At 35.8% G+C, this 12,589-nt stretch overlaps 2 long non-coding RNA genes across 2 annotated transcripts; both read right to left on the bottom strand.

Moving 5' to 3' along the window:
• Positions 1-927: 927 nt before the first annotated feature.
• On the bottom strand, positions 928-1,401 carry LOC147921012 (uncharacterized). Its single transcript, XR_015590559.1, has 2 exons — positions 1,263-1,401; positions 928-1,162 (listed from the first exon to the last, which is right to left on the bottom strand). It is a non-coding gene; the product is annotated as an uncharacterized LOC147921012 (long non-coding RNA).
• A 10,419-nt stretch (positions 1,402-11,820) lies between these two features.
• LOC147921011 (uncharacterized) lies at positions 11,821-12,261 on the bottom strand. Its single transcript, XR_015590870.1, has 2 exons — positions 12,149-12,261; positions 11,821-12,048 (listed from the first exon to the last, which is right to left on the bottom strand). It is a non-coding gene; the product is annotated as an uncharacterized LOC147921011 (long non-coding RNA).
• Between the last annotated feature and the right edge of the window lie 328 nt (positions 12,262-12,589).

Below are 12,589 nucleotides of genomic sequence, written 5' to 3'. Positions count from 1 at the left end.
ATTACTTATTATGAAAAGGAGGGAATATAAGATTCACAATAATTGTAACATCCGCGAACCAGAATCCCGGTTTAGGAGGTCTTCTATGGAAAAGGTGAGTGCATGACCATGGCTTATCTAAGCTTGAAATTTCCTTAATTTCCGTGTTTATGTGTTATGTGGTTGATTCCTTGGCTTTTTTGTGGCATTGGATCGTGTTTGATCTGTCTACGAACGGAGATCTGGGGAGGAGCTTCAGGGAAGACAATGCTCGGCATGTGCGTTGATTGATGCACTCTGTGCATCGGTCGATGCAGTGCAAGGACAGTGCGATAAGACCTAGGAGTATCGGTTGATGCCATGTGGAGGTGTCGATCGATGCAATTAAGGATTTCGCGGAATGTCGAGCATGCATCGGTTGATGCAATTGAGTCTTGCATCCGTCGATGCAGGCTTGCATCGGTCGATGCAGTGGTTGGTGGCCATCGATGCAGTGGTTGGTGTCTGTCGATGCAGTTTCCTAGTTTGTTTGTTGATTGTTGTTTGATGGTTAGAGAAACTCAATTGCTTATGTGTATAGCCCAGTAGATGAGAATATTGCCTCACTGAGTGTTTATGACAATACTCATGCATCTCAATTTTTGTTTCAGATGGGAGGATGGGCTCACGGGCTTAGTGAGAGGACGTGAGGCCCATTAAGTAAAGTGGACCCATGGTCTAGGAGTAGACATGGGGCCACTAACAGATGACGGTCGGGGCGTTACAGTAATAGAGTCAATATATGCAACACATACTTTATTTTTTCATTTTCTACATTTCGATTTTCACTTATTAACTTATATTAGCTTTTATTAAACTTGCAGAAAATCTGTGACTTGAAAATGAATCTAACTTTGATTGGTAAATTTATGTACTCCACTCTAGATCTTCTTTGTCAATTCAAAAACATGTGAAAATTATAGATTTATTTTTTTAAGCAGATTCCAATACATGTGATTATATCATTTCATCTTAGAAGTACTAGTTAGTTATAGTATCAAATATCAACACAACAACATTTTGCGACAGAAACCATGATCACATCTCTTTCTCTCAATACAAAACGCATTGCAGATTTCACGTTCACACAAGTGATAGTTGTAGCATTTGAGTGTTGGTCGCAAAAATCGGCTAGGTTGATAACCTATATACAATATTAACAATAATCAATAACCATTAACAAAGAGTGAAATCATCATAATGATAATTACAAAATGAAAGTATGAATAACAATAAACAATTACCCGGACTTTCAGCACTTGTATGAAGACAATAAACAAAAGATATGATGAAGATGATAGTAAAACAAAATGCCATTAAAGTTTTCATAGTGATAGCTATTATTTTAGTGATATTCACTCAACTTTCTTTAATGAGTTGTTTTTCACCTAAACTGATTATATATATAATATATAATAACACTAAATATGTTTAATGTTTTTTGTTCCTGATCAAAGATGCAAAATAATATAATCTTTTGATTTATTTCCATATAGATGTATTAAAAATTATTTTATTAGCTTATTCTGTTTTAATACTGGTCAAGTGATATTAATTACTTTTGTTAAAAAAAGTTCTCTAAATATTATTGCTTGACCAGTATTGATGATTGTACATTATCTTAATATTGATTCTTTTAGCTTAACTATTCAGCATACGTAAAAATTTCCGATGGTTGTAAATATTCAAAATTAAGGGTATTAATTAATAGTCCAGAGCTTCACAAAATAAAATAAAAATAGATTAGCCTAAATTTTACGATAGATTTGGTAGCCTTTACCAATGTTTTTGTATATTTTTGCTGTTATTTTGACAGACATGTTTTTCTGGCAAATGTACACAGTAGTATAACAAAGAAGACACGTTGTAAAAATTATCTTTTCAATATTTAGGGTTAAAATTTATCACGTTAGATGATTTGGTAACATCCCTCAACAATGGTTAACTCGCACTGCAAATTTAAAACAAGATTTTGGGTTAACATCATTATGGGACAATGTAAAAAAAAAATTCATCATTTAGAAAACCGATGCTTTAATTCATTTCAAAAATTCTAGCATCACTTTTTCTTTTGTTTTTAACCGATGCTTCTGCATTGCATCTAAGTCATAGAAAACCGATGTTTCTGCATTGCATCTAAGTCATAGAAAAACCATAAAAATTTGAAAAATTTTCAATAAAATCTTTACAAAAACAGAGTTTTCATGTAGTTGCATTGCATTCTAGGATTGTGTTTAGTATATTGCATATAGGACTGTACATATGCATTGGGGAACAATGATTAAATATACCATGTTAGAAGTTGATTCTTAGGATTGAACCCACAGCCCTCATTTATAGTTCATTGTTGCTAGTTCAGTCTTTGGAAAAAAATGAAGAATCTATGTTTAAAGCATTGTGTCATTTGAAAGCATCTCCTTCTTGTGTGAAACTTGCTTGATCATTTTTTTCATCTCTATAATATTGGACTTTAATCTGATCATCAAATCTTGCTTATGGACTATGAATGCTAGCTCATGGAACTTTGAATTGGGTTAACACTCTCTTTTTACCACTCTATTCATTTAACCCAATCTCTTGCCATACCTTGAAACCCCAGCCTTTTCTTTCAAGCCTTGTATTGATTGTTTTTTAGTGAGGCCTCTTTGTTGATAATGCTATAGGTTGTGGAATCTTGAGAGTATTGAGAACGACAAAGAACTGGCACTTGCTTTTAGCTAGGTTTGGAATCATTATAACTAGCTAATAGGACTGGTTTTTTAAGAAATAGGTGGTTAGAATGTTGATTTGGGTTCAGGTTTGGGAACAAGAGAGAATAAGAAGGGAAAGAAAGGTTTACTTGGTCAAAAGAAAAGAAAAGAAAGGTCTCTAAGGTTAAGTTTGGTTATAAGCTCTAAGTCTCAAAGAAAAGGGATAGAAAGTATTGTTATAGTCTCCTAGAATCAAAAAGAAAAGAGTAAAGAAAAGTCAAATAAGATTGGGAGTATAGCAAAGAAAGAATAAGAAAGAGAATGAGCTAGTGTTTAAAATAAACAGTAGCCTTAGAGATATACAAAAAGAATAAGACCAGAAGTTACAAAAAGGGGTTCAAGAGATCAAAGTTTGAGTTTTTGGGTTGAAAATAAAGAGAAGAAGGATGAGAAAAGGGTAGAAAAGCTTCTAGGTGGGTAGAAAATCAAGAGCTAAGTTTTGTATGCCTAAATTGTTCTCAGTCTTAGATTGGTTTCACAACTGTCTAGTATTCCTTCTTGTTTGAGAGCTAACCACCCTAAAAACACCATTATCAGCTTACCTTCAAAAGCCTTACCCTTAAACCAATTGAGCTTGATTCATGTTCCATTTGCAAGGTTACACCAAACACTTTAATGAATGTGAAAGAGATGTTCAATGGGATTGCAAGTCTTTACTAATAGATAGGAGCTGAACTAGAATGGTGCATTGTGATAAGCTTAGGAAAATATTTGTAAACACTTTGACTGATTCTTTGCACCATTGAATTTCATTTAAGGACTGTGGTTTGAATCCTTTGTTATTGCTCTTTGGATATGACTTTCCATCTTCAAACTTCTCTTCATTCTTATGTCTTGATTGTTTGCTTGAGGGCAAGCAAAGACTAAATTTGAGGGAGTTGATAACTCTATATTTTACCATCTTTTAGCATGCATTTATCTCCTGTTTTGCATTGTTTAGAGTTAGTTTTAGCACATTTATGTCTTTTATTCTCAGTTTATGCATTAGGATAGAATTTGCATTGCATTTGCATATTTGTGTGCATAAATAGGTGACTTAGGTACTTTGGAAGCACAAAGGAGAAGTTGTGATCACAAGAGAACATCTAGCAAGGGAATAAGGCTCAAAAGTGGAGGAAAGCAATCACTCTACAATGGAGTCGAGCACACACTCGACCGTTTGCCAAAGAACACTCGGTCGGATTCAAGACAAGTCCCTCAAAGATCGACCCGAATAAAGATATTTACTGCTTTTTGTTACTTGGAAGCTGGATGCCAACGGAAGATCTTTATTCGGGTCGATCTTTAACGGACTTGTCTTGAATCCGACCGAGTGTTCTTTGGCAAACGGTCGAGTGTGTGCTCGACTCCATTGTAGAGTGATTGCTTTCCTCCACTTTTGAGCCTTATTCCCTTGCTAGATGTTTCCTTGTGATCACAACTTCTCCTTTGTGCTTCCAAAGTACCTAAGTCACCTGTTTATGCACAAAATATGCAAATGCAATGCAAATTCTATCCTAATGCATAAACTGAGAATAAAAGACATAAATGTGCTAAAACTAACTCTAAACAATGCAAAACAGGAGATAAATGCATGCTAAAAGATGGTAAAATATAGAGTTATCAACTCCCTCAAATTTAGTCTTTGCTTGCCCTCAAGCAAACAATCAAGACATAAGAATGAAGAGAAGTTTGAAGATGGAAAGTCATATCCAAAGAGCAATAACAAAGGATTCAAACCACAGTCCTTAAATGCAATTCAATGGTGCAAAGAATCAGTCAAAGTGTTTACAAATATTTTCCTAAGCTTATCACAATGCACCATTCTAGTTCAGCTCCTATCTATTAGTAAAGACTTGCAATCCCAATGAACATCTCTTTCACATTCATTAAAGTGTTTGGTGTAACTTTGCAAATGGAACATGAATCAAGCTCAATTGGTTTAAGGGTAAGGCTTTTGAAGGTAGGCTGATAATGGTGTTTTTAGGGTGGTTAACTCTCAAACAAGAAGGAATACTAGACAGTTGTGAAACCAATCTAAGACTGAGAACAATTTAGGCATACAAAGCTTAGCTCTTGATGTTCTACCCACCTAGAAGCTTTTCTACCCTTTTCTCATCCTTCTTCTCTTTATTTTCAACCCAAAAACTCAAACTTTGATCTCTTGAACCCCTTTTTGTAACTTCTGGTCTTATTCTTTTTGTATATCTCTAAGGCTACTGTTTATTTTAAACACTAGCTCCTTCTCTTTCTTATTCTTTCTTTGCTATACTCCCAATCTTATTTGACTTTTCTTTACTCTTTTCTTTTTGATTCTAGGAGACTATAACAATACTTTCTATCCCTTTTCTTTGAGACTTAGAGCTTATAACCAAACTTAACCTTAGAGACCTTTCTTTTCTTTTCTTTTGACCAAGTAAACCTTTCTTTCCCTTCTTATTCTCTCTTGTTCCCAAACCTGAACCCAAATCAACATTCTAACCATCTATTTCTTAAAAAACCAGTCCTATTAGCTAGTTATAATGATTCCAAACCTAGCTAAAAGCAAGAGCCAGTTCTTTGTCGTTCTCAATACTCTCAAGATTCCACAACCTATAGCATTATCAACAAAGAGGCCTCACTAAAAAAAAAATCAATACAAGGCTTGAAAGAAAAGGCTGGGGTTTCAAGGTATGGCAAGAGATTGGGTTAAATGAATAGAGTGGTAAAAAGAGAGTGTTAACCCAATTCAAAGTTCCATGAGCTAGCATTCATAGTCCATAAGCAAGATATTTGATGATCAGATTAAAGTCCAATATTATAGAGATGAAAAAAATGATCAAGCAAGTTTCACACAAGAAGGAGATGGTTTCAAATGACACAATGCTTTAAACATAGATTCTTCATTTTTTCCAAAGACTGAACTAGCAACAATGAACTATAAATGAGGGCTGTGGGTTCAATCCTAAGAATCATTTAATCATTGTTCCCCAGTGCATATGTACAGTCCTATATGAAATATACTAAACACAATCCTAGAATGCAATGCAACTACATGAAAACTCTGTTTTTGTAAAAGATTTTATTGAAAAAATTTCAAATTTTTATGGTTTTCCTATGACTTAGATGCAATGCAGAAGCTAGTATGATTATCCTAAAAATTTGAAATCAGAAAACAGAAAACAACATCAAATGTCATCTCAAACCCTCCCCCAAACTTAAATTACACAGTCCCTTGTGTAAGAGAAATTTGAAAGAGGATTTAAGAATCTAGAAACAAGATAAAAACATGGAATGCAATGGTATAGACAACGATTAGGTGAAAGTGGTACCTCAAGGCTACTGGAGAAGGGGGAACTCGATCTCATACCCGGACATGCGCTCGGTCGAGTGACTGGTCGAGTGAGGTCCCGATCCTTCCTTTCTTCCTCTGATTAAACTCTCTTGCTTCCCTCAAGGCTGCTGGAGAAGGGGGAACTCGATCTCATACCCGGACATGCACTCGGTCGAGTGCCTGGTCGAGTGAGGTCCTGATCCTTCCTTTCTTCTTCTGATTAAACTCTCTTGCTTCCCTGACTACCAAAACACTAAAACAATATCAAAATAACAAAAAACTTAAACCAATATATACAAGGATACCTTAGGGACTTCCTCCCTAGTGAGCTTGTTTAAAGTCTCTAAGCTTGACTTGACATACTTTAATGCTATGAGAGGTCATAGAGAGGTGATGAAGTCCCCTCTCTTCCCATAGAACAAAGTATAGAGTAACATAACTTAATCTAGCACATCATGAAATCTTAAATGTAGCAGAACAGATCCCAATTGGTAACGGCGCCAAATTGAAACATGGAATTTTGTATGGTGTGATGATGAATGTTGATAGTGGATGATGAATGAACAGATGGATGCAAGGTGTTTCAATTACCCTTATGTTGTTGTAGCATAAAGGATGTCAATCCATAATGAGTGTGATGCAAGCAATTAGGATATGAATACTTGTCTAAGTCAAGCCAAGTGTGATGAGTGTTTTTAACTAACAACTTAATGATAATGATAAAGTGCAGAATGTAAAGCTACTAAGACAAGATACTAAATGCAAGGTAGAAAATGTAAACAAGGGCAATAATGATACTAAACAAGAACAGGAATTATACTAAAGCAGGACAGGAAATGAAACAGAAAGTTGCAGAACATAAACAACAAACTCTGGAACGAGCTCGAGCAAGCACTCGATCGGATGTGCGATCGAGTGGGAGGTCGAGTTGACAAGCGAGGAACAGAAACAGAGCAAACAATGAAAACAGAGCAAAACAAAAGTAAATCAAACAGCAAGCAATTAATAGGATTTAAACAGGGAAATCAATAGACAAAGAAAGGTCCTAATGATGGATTCATGGGCTGGGCTCAAGCTATGGTTATCTAAATTGATCAACAAACCTCAATCAATAATGAGCTATCTCTAGACAATGATCTTCTAATACTTGTTAATCCATTCTCATGGCAATAACAATCAAGCTTAGATACTCTTAGAATTAGCTCTCACTAGCTATTACATATAAAAGCAGGCATTAAAACCCAGATCATTAATGTCAAAAATCAAACAAAACATCTAATCTTTTAGCATGCTTCATGATAATCTCTAGACTTAGCCTTATCTAACAACTTAGACATTGGTGTGATGCTAAGAAGCTTAAGATCTATCCTTACCTTCTCAGTAGAAGAATAGCATAGAGCATATCTAATCTAGAAGAGATGTATAACAATAAAGCTTGATCAATCTAAACACCCATAACCTTTACCCAGCCTAATCCATCCTTAAGATCTCTACACACTACTCACAATCACTAAACATGATGAACAAAATCATAAACCCAGAAATCAATGAAACTTGCATGATTAGAAAGATGAGATAGATATCTACAATACTGAAGAAGAAATCAAACTCAATTTCTTAATACTTAGAAAGTTATGGAACCAACAAGTATCAAAGATTTCTTGAGATGGTACAAAAGTGGCTAATGATCTAAGCAAAGGAAAAGCAAAAAATAGATAATTCCCAAAAGGGTAAATACTAGGTCTAGATATTATTTCTCTAAAAATTTCTCTCCTTTGCGGCCATGAGGTACAAGAACTTTATATAGGAGAGAGGGGAAGCCCTAAAATGGCTAGAAGACAAAATAGGAAGATGGCTCGGTCAACTCGACCAGGTGCTCGGTCGAGTGCTTGGTCGAGTGACCTCTTCTTCTGCTTCTTCCAGCCGGTCGAGTCCCTCTCCGCACACGGTCGAGTGGAATCCCGGACTTGGTTCCTTCTGCTCTAACTCCTTGATATTCTTCACTTGATAGCTCAAATCCTTCTCAGCATCCTTCCATGCTCCTTAGGATCCAAAATCACCTGTTTATGCAAGAAACTATGCAAATGCAATGCAAATCTACTCTAATGCATAAACAGTCCTAAAGCTACTCAATAATGGCCAAAGTAGATAGTAAATCATGCAAAATATGTGAATATACTAAGGTAAAACAAGGTGAAATATATGAACATCAAATCTGTTCAGTCTAGGTCAAATAAAAAGGAAGAAAACGAAGATCCAAAGAGAAATCGAAGATGATGAAGTTGATTAATCGCTCTGATACCATGTTAGAGGAACGAAACGAGAGAAGGTTGTTACGGGAAAGAAGGAAAGAATCTCATTCCATTCATCTTAGTTAGTTCAACAAGGACCGCCACCAAGGCCAGACATCCCAAAAGATCGTCACAAAGACCACTTCTTCCGAAGGACCATCACAAATACCAATCGTTCCGAATGACCATCACAAAGACCACAAATCTCGAAGGATCGCCTAAACAGACTACACGTCCTGAAGGACTGTCACGAAGACCATACATTCCGAAGGACCACCTAAACAGGTAACATTGGCTAAACAGCCCGCCACAAAGACCACTCCATTGGCTAAAGAGTCCACCACAAAGGCCACACAATTGGCTAAACAGCCAGTTACAAAGGACACACAATTGGCTAAACAGCCCACCAATCACGGGCCACATAATGACTCAAAATTCTACCACAAAGACCACACAAGTCCCACCAAGGCTCACAACCGCTGAAAAAGGAAAAATTCTGACTCCCATAGAACTTTCCATTTTTAGCACTTTCCATTTCAGGAAACTTTCCACTTTTAGAAACTTCCTCTTTAGTAAACTTTTCACTGTTAGCAGAAGCATCACGGTATCTCGCATCCAGAACACCACCTCATCTTGGTACTTAGTGGCACAACCAACCACCCCAAGCAACCAAGTATCAAGAGAGATGAGCTAGAATACTCTATTCCCGCTCCCGCCACGGACTACAACTAGGACCAGGCTAGACAAGCTCAAGTCGCGGCCTGCTTCTCTAACCACTTCTTGAACCTTGCCTTCATCCTTGCCTCTGGCTCCCAAGTCTACTCTTCAACACCATCACAGTCCCATAGGACTCTCAACAAAGGAAAATTCTTCTTCCAAAGTTCCTTCACTCTCTTCTCGAGAACCATTTGCACTACCAGGTACAGAAGGCTAAGCAAACACTCTAAACCACATACAAAACTTAACTTACCATGGAATCACATTGTAGGCTCGAAGAGGATGTTCTAGGACCCATGCCACACACAATCGTCTAACTCATATAATTAATCAAAGCATGCAATCCCAAACCTCAACAACATAAATCTAGTGAACCCGTACCTAGAATCGTAAGGGCTCTAATACTAAACTAAAATGACCCGACCCATTTTTCTTATATATTATTAAACTAGTGATCCCATACTCACTAACCACCTAACCACATTCAAACCAAACAGCGGAAATAACCAAAAGATACCATTAAACCAATAACCAATAACAGTGATAATTCCACCAAGTCATAAAACATTAAACGATCAACCTAGCAACATTCTAATGACTCAACTCTAGCACCCTAATAGAAGCAAGTCAACACACCAACGAGTCACTAGAAAATTCTCCTCTTCATCGCCTTGATTCCACGATTACACTATGCCTTTACCTACATCACAAAACATAAAAGATGCGTGAGTATTATCATCAACATTCAGTGAGGCAATCCTCCCATTTACTGGTCTAAACACACAAGCATTTGAGATAACTCTAACCAACAAACAACAATAAACATTCAAACCAGGGAAAAACAAACAACAGCTGCGTATTAAACAGGTTATGTCGACCGACACTGGTTAAGGTTGCATAGACCGGTGCATACTCAATATTTCGCAAAATCCCTAATTGCATGGGCCGACACCTCCACATGGCATTGATCGATACTCATAGGTTTCTCGAGTCATAAGTGGTTTTAAGTGGTTTTTTTACAAATCACAAAATAATAACACCAAACTTTAAGAAAATCTTGATTGAATAACAACAGATTCTACATAACCTTTAAGAGAAATTGTTAGTAATACCTTTTTATAGATACCCCTTTTCAAAAATACAATTTCTCGCCATTTTCATTTTTGCCCTCTTTTGCACGATTACAATATATTAAATTGATTTTTAGAATTATTTTTAAGGTTTGGATTCTCTATTTACATTTAGGGTATAGTTTTGAGGGTGTAGAATTTTGATATTTGAAGTTTAGAATTTAGTCATTTTATATGTAGAAAAATTTATTATTGAAAATGGAAAACAAGAAAGGGTATTTTTACAAAAGTGGATAGAAAAATGGTATTTTTCAAAAAAAATTCAAAAGGGTACAGAAAAGTTGTATTTTTCAAAATGGTATTTTTGCAAATGCCCCAACAATCTAGGTTATTATGAAAACATCAAAAATATGAAGAAAAGAATTCTTTAAGACATTATTTATTATGAAACGGAGGGATTATTTTAAGACATTACTTATTGTGGAACGGAGGGATTATTTTAGGACATTACTTATTATGAAACAGAGGGAATATAAGATTCACAATAATTGTAACATCTGCGAACCAGAATCCCGGTTTAGGAGGTGCATCGATCGATGCACATGGTGCATCGGTCGATACATGATCGATTTTTCGTGAGTCGACTTAAATTAAACGCTCGTTTGGTTGCGTTTTGGGTTAGGAAAACCCTTGAAGTCGAGCATAAAAGGGAGAGTTTGTCGTCCTTAGTCGAGTTTAGCCGTTTTTGAGAGAAAAAGAAGAGAGAAAGTGTTCTTGAGCGTTCTAGTGAGTTTTTGAGAGATTTCTAGCTATTCTTGAGAGATCTGAAGCTAGGATCATGCAGGAAGCTTGCTAGGAGAGTAGATCCGTCTGTTTAGAGTCAGTTTCTTCTATGGCAAAGGTGAGTGCATGACCATGGCTTATCTAAGCTTGAAATTTCCCTAATTTTCGTGTTTATGTGTTATGTGGTTGATTCCTTGGCTTCTTTGTGGCATTGGATCATGTTTGATGTGTTTAGGCACAGAGATCTAGCGAGGAGCTTCAGGGAAGACAATGCTCGGCATGTGCATCGGTCAATGCAGTGCAAGGACGGCGTGATAAGACTTATGAGTATCGGGTTATGCCATGTGGAGGTGTCGATCGATGCAATTAGGGATTTCGCGGAATGTCGAGCCTGCATCGGTTGATGCAGTTGAGTCTTGCATCCGTCGATGCAGTGGTTGGTGTTCGTCGATGTAGTTTCCTAGTTTGTTGATTGATGTTTGATGGTTAGAGAATCTTAACTGCTTATGTGTATAGCCCAGTAGATGAGAGTATTGCCTCACTGAGTGTTTATGACAATACTCATGCATCTCTAATTGTGTTTCTGATGGGAGGATGGGCTCACGGGCCTAGTGAGAGGACCTGAGGCCCATTAAGTAAAGTGGACCCATGGACTGGGAGTAGACAAGGGGTCCACTAAGAGATGACGGTCGGGGCGTTACAATAATAGAGTCAATATATGCAACACTTACTTTATTTCTTCATTTCTACCTTTCAATTTTCACTTATTAACTTATATTAGCTTTTATTAAACTTGCAGAAAATCTGTGACTTGAAAATGAATCTAACTTTGATTGGTACATTTATGTACTCCACTCTAGATCTTCTTTGTAAATTCAAAAACATGTGAAAATTATAGATTTATTTTTTTATGCAGATACCAACACATGTGATTATATCATTTCATTTTAGAGGTACTACTTAGTTATAGTATCAAATATCAACACAACAACATTTTGCGCTATTACGACAAAACCATGATTACATCTCTTTCTGTCAATACAAAACGCATTGCAGATTTCACCTTCACACAAGTGATAGTTGTAGCATTTGAGTGTTGGTCGCAAAAAATCGGCTAGGTTGATAACCTATATACAATATTAACAATAATCAATAGCCATTAACAAAAAGTGAAATCATCATAATGATAATTACAAAATGAAAGTATGAATAACAATAAACAATTACCCGGACTTTTAGCAGTTGTATGAAAACAATGAACAAAAGATATGACGAAGATGATAGTAAAGCATAGGTTATACATGAAGCGAATGTGTATAAATTTCCAAACTTTTTCTAATGAGTTGTTCTTCACCTAAACTGATTATATATATAATATATAATAACACTAAATATGTTTAATGTTTTTTGTTCCTGATCAAAGATGCAAAATAATATAATCTTTTGATTTATTTCCATATAGATGTATTAAAAATTATTTTATTAGCTTATTATGTTTCAATACTGGTCAAGTGATATTAATTACTTTGTACATATTGAAATATATATATTTTTCAGCATATTTATTTAAGGTTTTGAAATATTCTGTGTTTAACTAAATATGCTATGGTTGTTAATATTACTTGACCAGTATTAAAAAAAGTTCTCTAAATATTATTGCTTGACCAG

The sequence above is a fragment of the Camelina sativa genome, chromosome 19 (assembly GCF_030686135.1).
Source record: "Camelina sativa cultivar CO46 ecotype springtype chromosome 19, ASM3068613v1".
Classification (NCBI taxonomy): domain Eukaryota; kingdom Viridiplantae; phylum Streptophyta; class Magnoliopsida; order Brassicales; family Brassicaceae; genus Camelina; species Camelina sativa.
Note: the sequence above shows the minus strand (reverse complement) of the source record. Positions and strands in the feature narration are given on the sequence as shown.